Raw genomic sequence first — 14670 nt, 5'->3', positions numbered from 1 at the left:
TCCTCCAGCTCGCAGCCATTTCGCCAGCTGCTGTGGGAGGCCACACCTCTGATAGCAATTAAGCCTCAGTTTGGATTCAACTTTCGACTTTAGTCAAATTGATCGTGCCTTAAGGGTCTCCCACTTTGTGGTGGTCTGCTGTGTCATCCATAGTTTGGCTCAGCAGTTGGGAGGGATGCTGGAGGAGGAAAAGGAGGGACATGTGGCTTCATCTGAGGAAGGGGAGAAGGAGTCAGACCATGAGAGGACGGTGGACGAGCCCAGAGAGGAGCCGCAGGAGGACCCCCTCCACCCATTCTCCAACCCTCCCACCCGCCCCCAACTACCCTGTTCCAACCTCCCAGGGTGATTGGCTTGTGTCAGCACCCTAATGGGCCAATATACAAGGCAGGAGAGTGAAGATCACTCACTGTGAGGTTATCTCTGGTGCTCCTCAGTTTGTGCCAATCTCTGACTCCTGTCTTTCTGCTGACAACTCACACCCATCCTCTGCATAGGGGGTGTTTGATCTTGGACCACTGTGCCCAGGGGACGGGGGTGGGGGGGAGCAGAGGGCAACAGGGGGTGAGGGTACGGCCAGGCCTGCTGTAAAGATTAAAGTAGGAAGTCTTACAACACCAGGTTAAAGTCCAACAGATTTTTTTGGAATCACTAGCTTTCGGAGCGCAGCTCCTTCCTCAGGTGAATGAAGAGGTGGGTTCCAGAAACACATATATAGACAAAATCATTGATGCATACTTTGAATGTGAGTTTTTGCAGGTAATTAAGTCTTTACAGGTCCAGACGGAGTGACTGGAGAGAGGGATAATCACAGGTTAAAGAGGTATGAATTGTCTCAAGCCAGGACAGTTGGTAGGATTTCGCAAGCCCAGGCCAAATAGTGTGGGGTGAATATAATGCAACATGAATCCAAGCTCCCGGTTGAGGTCATACTCATGTGTGCGGAGCTTGGGTACCAGTTTCTGCTCGGCAGAAACAATTTTCTGAGACTTTAAAGTTGGACTTTAACCTGGTATTATTAGACTTCTTATTGTGCCCACCACAGGCCAGTGCCGGCATCTCGACATGAAGATTAAAGTGACAGAGGCCTCACATGTGTCAGGTATAACATGTTTTAATAGTGAACATTTGACATTTCCATTCCCCCTATCTACAGATAGTGCCCCCCACCACCCCACCCCCAGTGCCCACTCAATGATCCTCCACCTTCTTGATCTTTTGTGGTCCAGTGTTACGTCTAGGTGTGTCCCCAGGATGCACATCAAAGGTAGAGGCAGCCTGCTGCTTTTCACACCCTATGGCCCTTGATGCCCTTTGCAGGTGTCCTCTGGGGACCCCAGAGCTGGAGGGCCCCAGCTAACTGACTGGCATCGCCATATCACCCTCTTCTGCCCGCTGACCTTGAGCTGTGCTAGTGTCAGGAGGAGGGAATTCAGAAGAACTGGAAACCGCCGTTGTTTCCTTGGTAACAGGCTTGGATTGACTTCCAGCACTTCCTCTTCTCTGCCAGAGCCAGTATGCCCTGGGCTCTCCATGGGATGGAGGGGCAGTTGGAATGAGTTCCAGAGGCCTGTGTCATCTGGCTCTGCCAGTCCTGGAGTTCCTCCGTTGTGTGCACTATAGCATCAAGACCCTTGGCGATGTTCCTCAGTGTCTGTGCCATGCTCTGCAGTGCCCCAGCAATGTCCACCTGCAGGTACTCCTGACTATATTCAGATCTGTTCCCTGTAAGAACACTATTCACGACGCCCTATGCTGCTCTTCCTCGTGTATTTGCTTTGTTTGGCCGCTTGTTCCGCACTGTAACCAATCACTGTTTTGTCGATGTACCATTTGTCAATATTCCCTGTTAATTATTCTTGTGTCTACTATGTACGTACTGTGTACGTTCCTCGGCCGCAGAAAAATACTTTCGCTATACTTCTATACATGTGACAATAAATCAAATCAAATAAAAATCAAATATTCCCTACTATACTCACTGTATACAAACGACTGCCTGGCAAAATCTGGCTCCAACTCCATCGACAAGTTTGCTGACGGCACGACCATAGTGGGTCGGATCTCAAACAATGAGCCAGAGTACAGGAGGGAGATAGAGAACCTAATAACGACAACAATCTCTCCCTCAACATCAGCAAAACTAAGGAGCTAGGCATTGACTTCAGGAAGCGAAATATCGTACACACCCCTGTCTGCATCAATGGTGCTGAGGTGGAGATGGTTGACAGCTTCAAATTCCTAGGTGTGCCCACCACCAACTATCTGTTCTGGTTCACCCACGTCGACACTATGACCAAGAAAGTACAACAGCACTATACTTCCTCAGGAAACTAAGGAAATTCGGCATGTCCACATTGACTCTTACCAAATTTTACAGATGTATCATAGAAAGAATCCTATCTGCCTGCATCACAGCCTGGTATAGCAACTGCTCGGCCCAAGACCGTAAGAGACTACAGAGAGTCATGAACACAGCCTAGTCCATCACACAAACCCGCCTCCCATCCATTGACTCTGTCTACACCTCCCACTGCCTGGGGAAAGCGGGCAGCATAATCAAAGACCCCTCCCACCCGGCTTACTCACTCTTCCAACTTCTTCCATCGGGCAGGAGATATAAAAGTCTTGGAACACACACTAACAGATTCAAAAATATATTATTCCCCACTGTTACCAGACTCCTTAATGACCCTCTAATGGACTGAATGGATCTCTCCACGCATCTAATAATAATAATGATCTTTATTGTCACAAGTAGGCTTACATTAACACTGCAATGAGGTTACTGTGAAAAGCCTCTAGTCGCCACATTCCAGCACCTGTTCGGGTACATAGAGGGAGAATTCAGAATGTCCAAATTACCTAACAGCACGTCTTTCGGGACTTGCGGGAGGAAACCAGAGCACCCGGAGAAAACCCACGCATACACAGGGAGAACGTGCAGACTCCGCACAGACAGTGACCCAGCCAGGAATCGAACCTGGGACCCTGGCACTGTGAAGCAACAGTCCTAACCACTCTGCTACCGTGCCGCTGACTACTTCTCTACTGAGTAGTACTACACTTTGTATGCTTCACCCAATGTCTATGTCTATGTATTTACATTCTGTATCTATTGTATGTCCTATTCATGTATCGAACAATTTGTCTGGACTGTATGCAGAACAATACTTTTCACTGTACCTTGGAACACGTGGCAATAAACCAAAATCTAAATCCAAATATTGGACATGTCCCTCAGCGACTGGGATATGGGCCGGGATTCTCCGCTATCCGGCGGGGCGTGCCGTACCGGCGCCGAGGAGAGGCGGGAACCACTCCGGCTTCGGGCCGCCCGGAAGGTGCAGAGTATTCCGCACCTTCAGGGATTAAGCCGGCGCCGGCAGGGTTTCATAGATTATCATAGAATTTACAGTGCAGAAGGAGGCCATTTGGCCCATCAAGTCTGCACCGGCTCTTGGAAAGAGCACCCCACCCAAGGTCAATACCTCCACCCTATCCCCATAACCCAGTAACCTCACCCAATACTAAGGGCAATTTTGGACACTAAGGGCAATTTAGCATGGCCAATCCACCTAACCTGCACATCTTTGGAATGTGGGAGGAAACCGGAGCACCCGGAGGAAACCCACGCATACACCGGGAGAACGTGCAGACTCCGCACAGACAGTGACCCAAGCCAGAATCGAACCTGGGACCCTGGAGCTGTGAAGCAATTGTGCTATCCACAATGCTACCGTGCTAGCGGTGGTTGGTGCCGCACCAGCCGGCGGCAAAGGGCCGGTGCGAGTTGCCGCATGCACGGGAGCACCAGCGTGTTCTGCCGTGATTCCAGCAGCTGCGCAGGGGGGTTCTTCTCCACGATTCCCACCCCCGCTGAAAAACCGGCACCGGAGAATCCGGCAGCCGGCTTTGGGGCGGCAGGGCGGGATTCACGCCTCCCCCCTGCGACTCTCCTGCCCGGCGGGGGGTTGGAGAATCCCGCCCATGATGTTGAGGCTCTCAGCCATGGTCGTCATTGACTGAGCCATGCCTTGGACTTGACCACTCAAGATGCTGACCTCGTTCTTCAGGCTTTTCACTGTGGTTGTCACCCTAGCAGTATTGGCCTGGGTGCCACGCCTTGTCGGCATCATCTCCTGTGCCCATAGCCTTTGGGACTCCTCCAATCAGCTATGCATTCGCTGGCATGTCGCTGTCATCCCCTCCTGAATCTCACAGCTGTGTCCTAGCATTTGCATCAGATCTGAGATGACCCTGTCCAGAGGCTCAGCATCTGACTGAGACTCAGCTGAGTCCTGGGATCCAGCAGACCTCCGACTGCTGACTCCCTTGGATGTTCCTGCCTCCACCTGATTTGCATCAGCAACTGTGTGATGCTCACCAGATTGCGTTCCAGAAATCTGTCCACTAATATTGCCCACCGAAGTGTGTCTCTGCGCTGGTGGCAGGTGGGGGGTGATAGCTGTGATTCCACGATGGTGGGCTCCTCCGAGCTCTCCTCCGAGGTGTTCTGTTGGTTGGTGGGAGGGGTGGAATAGACTCCGGATGGTCAAGCCCCATCAGATGGAGATCCTGCGAGAGGATGGACATGAGGTCAGTTATAGTGAAGGATAATTTTGTCTGACATGAACAACTCACTTGAGACAGGTCATCTGGATGAAGGGGCAGTGAATCCTCACCACTGCGACACAGATCGACTGCGCTGTTGGTGACTGCTCTCTCCTCGGACAACCGCATGATTTTCAAGGCCTGTTCCTCACAGAGGGTGAGGACTCAGATCTTTGTTACTCTGTATCCTGTCTTGGCCCTTTCCCACATATTATGGGCTATCTTCTCATCTGGGGACAAAGAGAGGGCATTGTGAAATGCACCTTTGGTGGGTCGGGTAGATCTACGGATGTGTGGGCACCGCACCTGGACATGAAGGGGTCGTGCTGGTGGGTGCCAGGAGGTGCTGAGGAACAAGCATGAAGACCAGATGTGGGGAGAGTGCAAGGTGTCAGCCAGTGATTTGTGGGATTTGGGAATTTGAAGGGTGGCAGGTGGAACTGATGCCAGGAGAAAGGGGTAACTTACCCTTGCAGCTTGGTGGAGGTCGTTGGTCTTCTCCCGGCATTGGGACTGACTGCGTGGGTTTCCTCCGGGTGCTTTGATTTTCTCCCACAGTCCAAAGATGTGCAGGTTAAGTAGATTGGCCATGTTAAATTGCCCCTTAGTGCCCAAAAGGTTCGGTGGGTTTACGGGATAGGGTGGGGGAGACAACCTGGATTGGGTGCTCTTTCAGATGGTTGGTGGAAACCTGATGGGCCAAATGGCCTCCTCCTGCACTGCAGGGTTCCTATGGTTCTGTGATCTAATTGAATGAGGAATTGAATTGAGGGGTTGTATGGCCTAACCTTGTTCATATGTTATGCATTATCGGTTCGTAATACCAATCTGTGCAACTCTAAAAGCAACAGATCACTTGGTCTTAATAGAGCCATTGAATGGTCCACCATTCTCTGCAAAAACAAAGACCGGAAAATAATTTAACCTCTTTCCACTTACTGTGCATAATCAGTATTGTCCATTTTTGGTGTGCGTCTAAATCACAGGAACTAACAATACACAAATCACGAAACAACAGCAACAATACATACTCTCATCTGGAAATAACATGCATCAACAGCAATGCAATTTTATGCTCAGACAGCATATTATCAGTTATCTGACACCGTGCTGTACAAAACCATTTGCAACAGACTAAATCTGTATTGAGGCACCTTCAATAATTTTCTGCTATACAGCAGAAAACTGTAAATGAGAAAATGATTTTATTGATTGATCACAGATTGATAATTTAGAGGTTTGCGCTCCTAAACAGCATTTGAGGTATTTTGAAACCACAGCAGACATTGTAACTTCATGAAGTTTGGACTATCTTGCTGGAATAAAACTAAATTCTACGCCATTACTTGCAAAAGAATGAAATTGACAGCTTGAAAAGATAAGTAAATTGAGGCACTCCACCAATATTTGCGTGAGTCAGTGAGGTTCCAGTATTTTCAAAGTGGTCCATCACTAATGTTGCTGCGCCGTGCCAGAAACTGGTACAGTATGTCGTGTTGGGTGCTCTGCTACACAGACGAACCAACACGGTTGCGGAAGGTACAACTCAGTTTTATTACTAACAATTATTCACATTTGTAAACTGGTTGCTGTGGTACGTTCATTACCCTCTAATCTGTGGACCCAGCCCTAACACTATCTTGGAGAGGCACTCAGCACATGGTGAATGTCTGAGTGGCTTGCTGTGAGCTCTGTGCCCTGAGCTGTTTCCTGCTGGAATGAATCGGAAGTATCGTGTTCCCCGTTTTATAGTGTGTCTGCTCTTGCTTGTGATTGGCTGTGATGTTGCGTGTGTATTGATTGGTCTGTTGATCTGTCCATCAGTGTGTATGTATGTTTGCACCATGATGTTTATCTGAATATCATGACACAGTATTTGATAGATAACAAAATTACGCCATAAATTGATCACAGATTTAGGGACACTGGGGCCGCTTTTTGCATATCTATCATGCCTGTGGCATTTGGAAATAGGGCAGTGACGATATTAAAATGGTGTGACTGGTGAAAGCACTGACTTCAGCAGGTGCTTCCACATCATACATGCTTATACATTATATTTGAATCAGAATCAGCTGACAGTTAGAATGTACAGCATTATTTCTCACTTTGAATCCCCGGTGCAGCAAGTCAGGAAGCATCCATTTCCAGCAAAAGCTATCGGAATTTTATTATTATTATTATAGCTATAGTCAATTTGGGAGACATCTTATGACAGACTGTGGTGAGTTGGCACCTTAAATGGAATCAACTTTGATTAGTTACTGCATTTTGCAATCATGTTGCATCTTTTCATTCTGGGTATTAATACCTTTAAGGTGCTGCTGCAGGCCCTTAATTAACAGTCAGGTTTCCCCAGCTGATTTTCTGCCTTTAAGGGGGCAGTTTCATGCTGACAGTTCAGTACCATATTATAATGAGGACCCAGGACCAAAATTGGATCCAACACTGATTCCTCCCGCTATGCCAGAATGTCAACACAAGCCTCACACTTGCCCTTGTGCCTATTGAGGCCCTCAAGCCATTAATTGTCCCTGAGGGGTGGAAATTCTGCCTCCAAACTATTACCGGCCAGTTGACCATTAAGTGACAGCAGGGCAGATGTTCTTCCACCGGTTGGGCTCTCCACCAATGTTTTAGCTGGGTGGGGGAGGGGAGGCAGGGATTAAGGCACCCTATAAAATCAGGTAACGAGAATTTGCTTTCTCTGAATCCTTCTGTGTAAGGAAATTATCAAAAATTCCTGAAATGCGACATCTGGCAACAGCACCAAATGGGAAGAAAATGGCCCCAATTGGGACAAAGGCTCATGCGAAGCCAACAGCCAGTAGAAATAAAAGTCAACAAAAACAGCACAGATGCAGCATTAAAAGTGTTGAATGACTTGTCTTACTCAAGCTTTTAAATTTACTGCCATGCACAGTTCAATGCCTAGCAACCTTGGACACCCATTATACATGAGCAGGATTTGCACATCGCTCTGGCTTGGCATAATGGCTTGAAAAGTCTTGCATAATTACAGAATTTTGCATCATTATATTATTGTGAAGAACCTGCTCCCAATTCTCACTGGAAATGTGCAACATGAACAAAACAAATGGAGACCTGGAATTACGGGTCTCTTCCTCCTTTCAGTGGCTGTTAAGCCCTTGTAAAATAGCACCCATCTGCAATAAATTATAAAAAATGTAGCTATTAATTCTTCTGGATCCTGATTCTTAGATGACTCTGAGGCACTGCACCCCATGACCCATTGTCCCAGCCTGCTTCAAGCTGAGTTACTGAAGATATTTGCTGGGCATAGGGCATTGCAGTTAAAATGACTTGCTTCTTGATAAATTTTGTTTGAATAGTTTATATACATAATGTAAAAACATATTATTCTGTCAGCTATACTTATGGATAGTTTCCTCCATCTTAATGTAGGAACTGTAATAATTGTTATTTTGATAAAAATTATTGATGGGGATTTGGACAACTCTCACAGACAAGAATAATAATGCAAAGAAAAGAGATATGTCAGCTGAACAGATGCTATTGTGTTTTCGGCCCCATCACCAGACTGCAAAGGTAGTAGACCGAAACAGAAACTGAAATATCAGCTGACATGCCAAGGTCACTCTTTTCAAGTTACTGAACAGAACCAACAGCAAATAATAGCTTACATTTATTTTACATTGTACAATTATAGGCATTCAACATCACTTTTCAGCAGGAGCAATGCTTTCAGAGCAGGAAGTAAAGGGGACCAGATTGGTTAGCCCCTGAAAACTGGCACAGGGATGATTATATGGAGTTGACCAACTTCATCCTGCCTGCTCAATAGAATGACTTTTACTTGTGGCCAGCTGTTCACTGGCTGCCCAAAGCAGCAAGTGAGCCCAAAAATGTACCTTTGGAGTATCACCATTTAAAGCTGGCCTTCAGTGCTTACAACTAATAACATCTCTTAAAGGGGCACACTGGGGATGGAACAGATGCTGGCAGTAATACAAGAGGTGAATCTGACCTGGAAGAAAGTGAAAAATGGCACAACATGAGAGAGCATCGCTCGCTGTACTAGAGGCTCTGATGAAGGAGACGGAAAGCAGGAGAGGTTTGGGCTGGAATCTCCGGTTTCCCAGCTATGTGTTTCTCGGCGGCACACTATTCGCTGGCAGTGGGATTCTGTCTTCCAGCCACATGTCAATGGGATTTCCCATTGAAGCTACCCCATGCCACCGGGAAACCCGTGGACGGGTGTGCTGCCGGCGGGAAAGGTGAACCGCAAAGGTCGGAGAATTCCAGCCATCCTGCCCTTACTTGAGTGGTCATGGTCAGTGAATCCAGGTTCAAATGCCATAACCTACCTACTCCACCACTAGCCTCAGACATTGCCCAAAGCACCACAGCTGATTCATTCATCTGCCAACACCTTCAGTCAACCAGGAGTCATAAACAACATTCACTGCATCCTCACACACTTAACACTGTTGCAAGCCTCATACTCAAATCTCACAGCTTGGACACTGTCAGGAATTCAACCATGGCAAACATCACCCAAAAACATTGCACAACACTCACTGCTTCCCGCTGTCTTGCAGAACGAGGTGATGCACAACTGGAGGCAACCAGAGGGGAACAGGTGCACCTATATTTCCAAACCCTCTAAGAGGAGATGATACTTTGGGATGGCTATTGCTGAGGCTGTAGCCAATGGTGGAGCTGATTCCTCATGCCTAATCCTCCTTCCCACTTCCCCTTATCCCACATTCTATTTACATTTAAAAGCCAGACATCTAACCATGGAGCAGATGATGGCATACAGATATATTGTCACTGAGTTAGTAATCCAAAGGTCCAGACCATTGCTCTGGGGGCATATGTTCAAATCCTATTATGGCAGCTGGTGGGATTTAAATGCAGTTATTTAATTCTGGGATTGAAAGCTGATCTCAATAATGGTGACCGTGAAACTATCATCAATTGTCATAAAAACCCGTCTCGCTCATTAATATCTTTTAGGGAAAGAAATCTGCCACCATGACCTGATCTGGCCTACATATGAAACCAGGCCCATAGCAATATGGGCAGCACAGTAGCATAGTGGTTAACACCGTTGCTTCACAGCGTCAGGATCCAAGGTTCGATTCCCGGCTTGGGTCACTCTCTGTGCGGAGTCTGCCCGTTATCCTTGTGTCTGCGTGGATTTTCTCCGGGTGCTCTGGTTTCCTCCCACAAGTCCCGAAAGACATGGATTAGGTCATTTGGACATTCTGAATTCTCCCTCCATGTACCCGAACAGGCGGCAGAATGTGGGGACTAGGGGATTTTCACAGTAACTTAATTGCAGTGTTAATGTAAGCCTACTTGTGACAATAAAGATTATTATTGTTATGTGGTTGATTCTTCACAGTCCTCTAAAGTGGCGGAGCAAGCCACTTAATTCAAGGGCAATTAAGAATGGGCAACAAATGCTGGCCTTGCCAGTGATGCCCATATCCTGTGAAAGAATACAAAGATTTTGCACATTGTAAATTCTCCTCGCATCCCCACTTCACAATAATTTTGCCTTTTTCCTTTCAGATACTCAAGAAGAACAACCGGCCAGGCATCAGAAGAGAACCAATATGAGAGGATGATGATTGGGGCAGCACGGTAGCATAGTGCTCAGCACAATTGCTTCACAGCTCCAGGGTCCCAGGTTTGATTCCTGGCTTGGGTCACTGTGCGGAGTCTGCTCGTTCTCCCCGTGTGTGCATGGGTTTCCTCTGGGTGCTGCGGTTTCCTCCCACAGTCCAAAGATGTGCAGGTTAGGTGGATTGGCCATGCTAAATTGCCCTTAGTGTTGTCATGTGAGGGTACCTTTAAAACATGGATGTTTAAGCAATGTACCTTTAAGAAAACAGTGATGTCAGAGAGTGGGTGGAGCTGAGGTGAGGTCAGCCATTTTGCAGTTTTGGTTTTGCAGTTTGGAAAAGTGCCTGGCTGGTTTTGCTGAGAGTAGTTTAAAAGTGCCTGGCTGTTTTGCTGTGAGCTGATGAAAAGGAGAAAGCCAGTTTGAGACAGCAGCTTGAGAAATTCTGATTTGCTGTAAGTTGCTTGAAGGGAGAAAGCCAGTTGGAAAAAGCAGTTGGTGTGTGTCTGTGTGTGTCCAGAGAGCTGCAGGAAGATAGAAAGATGCTGGAGCTGAAGTTAATCAAGCTAATATATCTCTGCCATTCTACAGAAAATATATATATCCTTTAACCTGATGAGATACTGTTTAAAGGTGTTCAGTCTCTTGGAAGTTTGAAGGAACATTTTAAGGAGTTATTTACTGTTGCAATATTTTCGGGGTTATCTTTGAAGTAAGGGGTATTGAGAGATCCAATGTTTATTTAAGATGTTAAGTTGAGTTCATGGAATAAACATTGTTTTGTGTTTAAAAACCCACGTGCCCATAATTGTAATCTCACACCTAGGGAAAAAGCCGCGTGCTCGGAAAAGCAACAAATCCATTAAAGGGTGAGATTGGTTGAACTCCTTGAAACATTTTGGGGTTCTGAAAACGCCTCGCCCATAACAGTGTCCTATATTGCCCTTAGTGCTGGGTGGAGTTACTGGGTTATGGGGATAGGGTGGAAGTGTGGGCTTGGGTAGGGTGCTTTTTCCAAGAGCCGGTGCAGACTCGATGGGCCGAATGGCCTCCTTCTGCACTGTAAATTCTATGAAATCTATGGAACCACAAAATCCATAGAATCCCTGCAGAAGGAAACCAGTTGGCCCATCGAGTCTACACACACCATGCAAAAGAGCACTCCACCTGCCACTCCCCTGCCCGATCCCCATGACCCCGCGCATGGATCATGGCCAATCCACCTAACCTGCACATATTTGGACTGTGGGAGGAAACTGGAATGCCAGGACGAAACCCACGCAGACATGGGGAGAACACACAGACCCCAAGGCTGTAATTAAACACAGGTCATTAGTGCTGTGTAGCAGCAGTGCTAACCACTGCGCCACCGTGCAGCCGGTACATGTAGTTGTTTCACACTCACAGTCACCAGGTCAGATATTGAAACTGCAAGCATTTAGAGGATAGAAGAGAGGCAGAACCTGCACGTGGTGAAATACCGAGCATGAGCGGCTTGCAGCCAAGTCAGGGAGCAAGACAATTGTAGGTGCCAGCTTGCCAGAGGAAGAAGTCCACCATCAAATGCTTACAGAAGACAGCCACTGAAGAAATGCATAAGGGTGAGTATTTTACGTTTCGGCATGTTTTGTTTAGTTTGGAATGTTTGTTTCGTCGTGGCTTTTATTTTCGGATTGTGACCAAGCACACACTCTGATGACCAGTGACAGAGGCAGAGGGTCCTTGATGAATTGGGAATTGGGTTGGAAGTTAACTGGTATTAAACTCAAGTGAGTTCTTTGGGGCTGCTTGGCTGGGAAAAGATTGCCTTGGTTGCCTTCTCAATTCCTCTTTCTCCTTTTCCTCTTCTTCATTCTCCTGCTTCGCATGTTCTTTTTCTTAGGTGTCCACCAAATAGTATTGCATGCAGCAAACCCCCTGCAACCTTGATACCTGCTCTAATTCAAACCAAGCCAGGTTCCCCCAGAGTGATCCAGGGAGCAGCTATGTAGTTCTAGCATGTCAGTGGTCTGCTCTTTCATATTTCAGGTGCATGCCATGCATATGAGTGTGTGTGGAAAGGTTATGCACTGGAGTATTTGGCTTCCAGTAACCACGCTTTGGTTTGCCATGGTGACTGAAATGCAATTGGCACAGCAGACTGCCGCAAAAGTAAGGCATTATGACTGCTGCGTTACTGAGAATTGAACTGCATGGTTTCATAGAATCATAGAATTTACAGTGCAGAAGGAGGCCATTCAGCCCATCAAGTCTGCACTGGCTCTTGGAAAGAGCACCCTACTTAAGCCCACACCTCCAACCTATCCCCGTAACCCAGAAACCTAAGGGCAATTTAGTATGGCCAATCCACCTAATCTTTGGACTGTGGGAGGAAACCGGAGCACCCAGAGGAAACCCACACAGACACGGGGAGAATGTGCTGACTCCGCACAGACAGTGACCCAAGCAGGAATCGAACCTGGGACCCTGGTGCTGTGAAGCCATAGTGCTAACCACTATGCTACCATGCTGCCCTAGTTTGCTCCCTATGGTTATACACCACGTGTGTATTGAGGGAATGGAACCTGTTTTGGTTCCTCTGTGGGGAAAAGTTGAAATATAGTGCCAGCAAAATGATGTACATGCAATGCGTGACACCCTGCACCATGGAAAAGCCTACAATTCTAGTGACGTCACATTCTCACTTGGCCGCTTCTCTTTGACAAGAGACAATAAAATAAATTCCCTTGGAATATGGATCCTCAGTGACCTCCATTAAGCAACAGTGAGAAGTTGCAAATATCTCCAGCCACAACCTGAAAGAGCCAGATATATACATTCCAATATCACAATCATTCTACAGCCACTGGCAATTGGGTTTTTGTCCTGCTGTCTAGTTGTGGTTGTAGCAACTGGCAGATTTCAGTGCCGAGATGCTTACTGAAGAGCACACTGCTCGCACATCATTCCTTACTATGGTTCAGGTTGGAAATTGCTCCCTGAACACCTGGGCGGATAAGACATCAACTGACAGACCTTTCATAGGATTTTCATAGAATTTACAGTGCAGAAGGAGGCCATTCGGCCCATCGAGTCTGCACCAGCTCTTGGAAAGAGCACCCTACCCAAGGTCAACACCTCCACCCTATCCCCATAACCCAGTAACCCCACCCAACACTAAGGGCAATTTTGGACACTAAGGGCAATTTATCATGGCCAATCCACCTAACCTGCACATCTTTGGACTGTGGGAGGAAACTGGAGAACCCGGAGGAAACCCACGCACACACAGGGAGGATGTGCAGACTCCGCACAGTGACCCAAGCCAGAATTGAACCTGGGACCCTGGAGCTGTGAAGTAATTGTGCTATCCACAATGCTACCGTGCTGCCCACTCATACCTCTCATCCTTCTCCTCTTCCAGCAGCTTGTCCCACTGCATGCTTTCTGGTCATTCTCTAATTATGTTATATTCCAATACTTACCAGTGCACTGATGTTTGAGACTAAGCGTTTTGTGGACAAGCATTGAAGTCAGTGAAAAGCCCTGAGTACCTATCACACCACTCTCTTCAGAGTTTTGCAACTAGAAACAGCTATAAAATCCAGAAAACAGCTATAGAACCGTAGGGACATGAAGAAGATACCAAGCAGCACTAACCTGCAACCTGTTGAGCCTTTAAATAACCTTATTGTGTTGGGCTCTGGGAGGGTAAGTGGGTACCCATCCTTACTGCTGCTGAATATGTTTCCAGCAGTGCAAAGCAAAGATAGGACATGGCTGGAGTATTGAGCTCCAAAATGGCACCACCATCATCATGGTCTGCCTACTCTGTATATTCTGTGCCTGTTCTCTATGCCCATGATAAAGTTGTCACCAATGAAGTGCCCACTGTGATTCACCCCACACGTTTGCATGCAAACTGCAGACATAATTTTCAAACTTTAAGGGCACTCAAAGCATGTGCTAACAAGCTTGACTTCTCAGCTAAGCAGTTACAGCAGTGTTTTTCAAACTTTTTTTGCGTCAATGTGCTTTTACCAAATGGATGGCCCTCACGACCCACAGAATGTTCACTTACTACTTAGGTGAGCCTGTCCTCACTTTTATGCATTTAAAATTAATATAGTTGATTTTCTCCACTTATGATGGTAGATTGCATTCAGTTCTGCATACTTAAAGACAAGCTGTTGCATGGCAACAAAATAATTCCACCTTGTATATTGCAAATTTCACTTACCAACAAACAGTTTCACATCTCTGACACTGAAATAATTGGTTTTGATCAATCGGACGTTTCCAACTTGAAGTCGAGATTTAACTCTTGTCTCCAAAGTACCAAAAGTCTGCTTAATCAATCTGAGGAGTTGACAACCATGTACCATCCCACCTACCCAAACACATTCACTGATTTGGTAGTGCTGTATCAGCATAAATACGTGTATTCAGCTTTAAAAAAA

The sequence above is a fragment of the Scyliorhinus torazame genome, chromosome 11, assembly GCF_047496885.1.
Source record: "Scyliorhinus torazame isolate Kashiwa2021f chromosome 11, sScyTor2.1, whole genome shotgun sequence".
In the NCBI taxonomy this organism is placed as follows: domain Eukaryota; kingdom Metazoa; phylum Chordata; class Chondrichthyes; order Carcharhiniformes; family Scyliorhinidae; genus Scyliorhinus; species Scyliorhinus torazame.
This window is presented reverse-complemented; position numbering follows the sequence as displayed.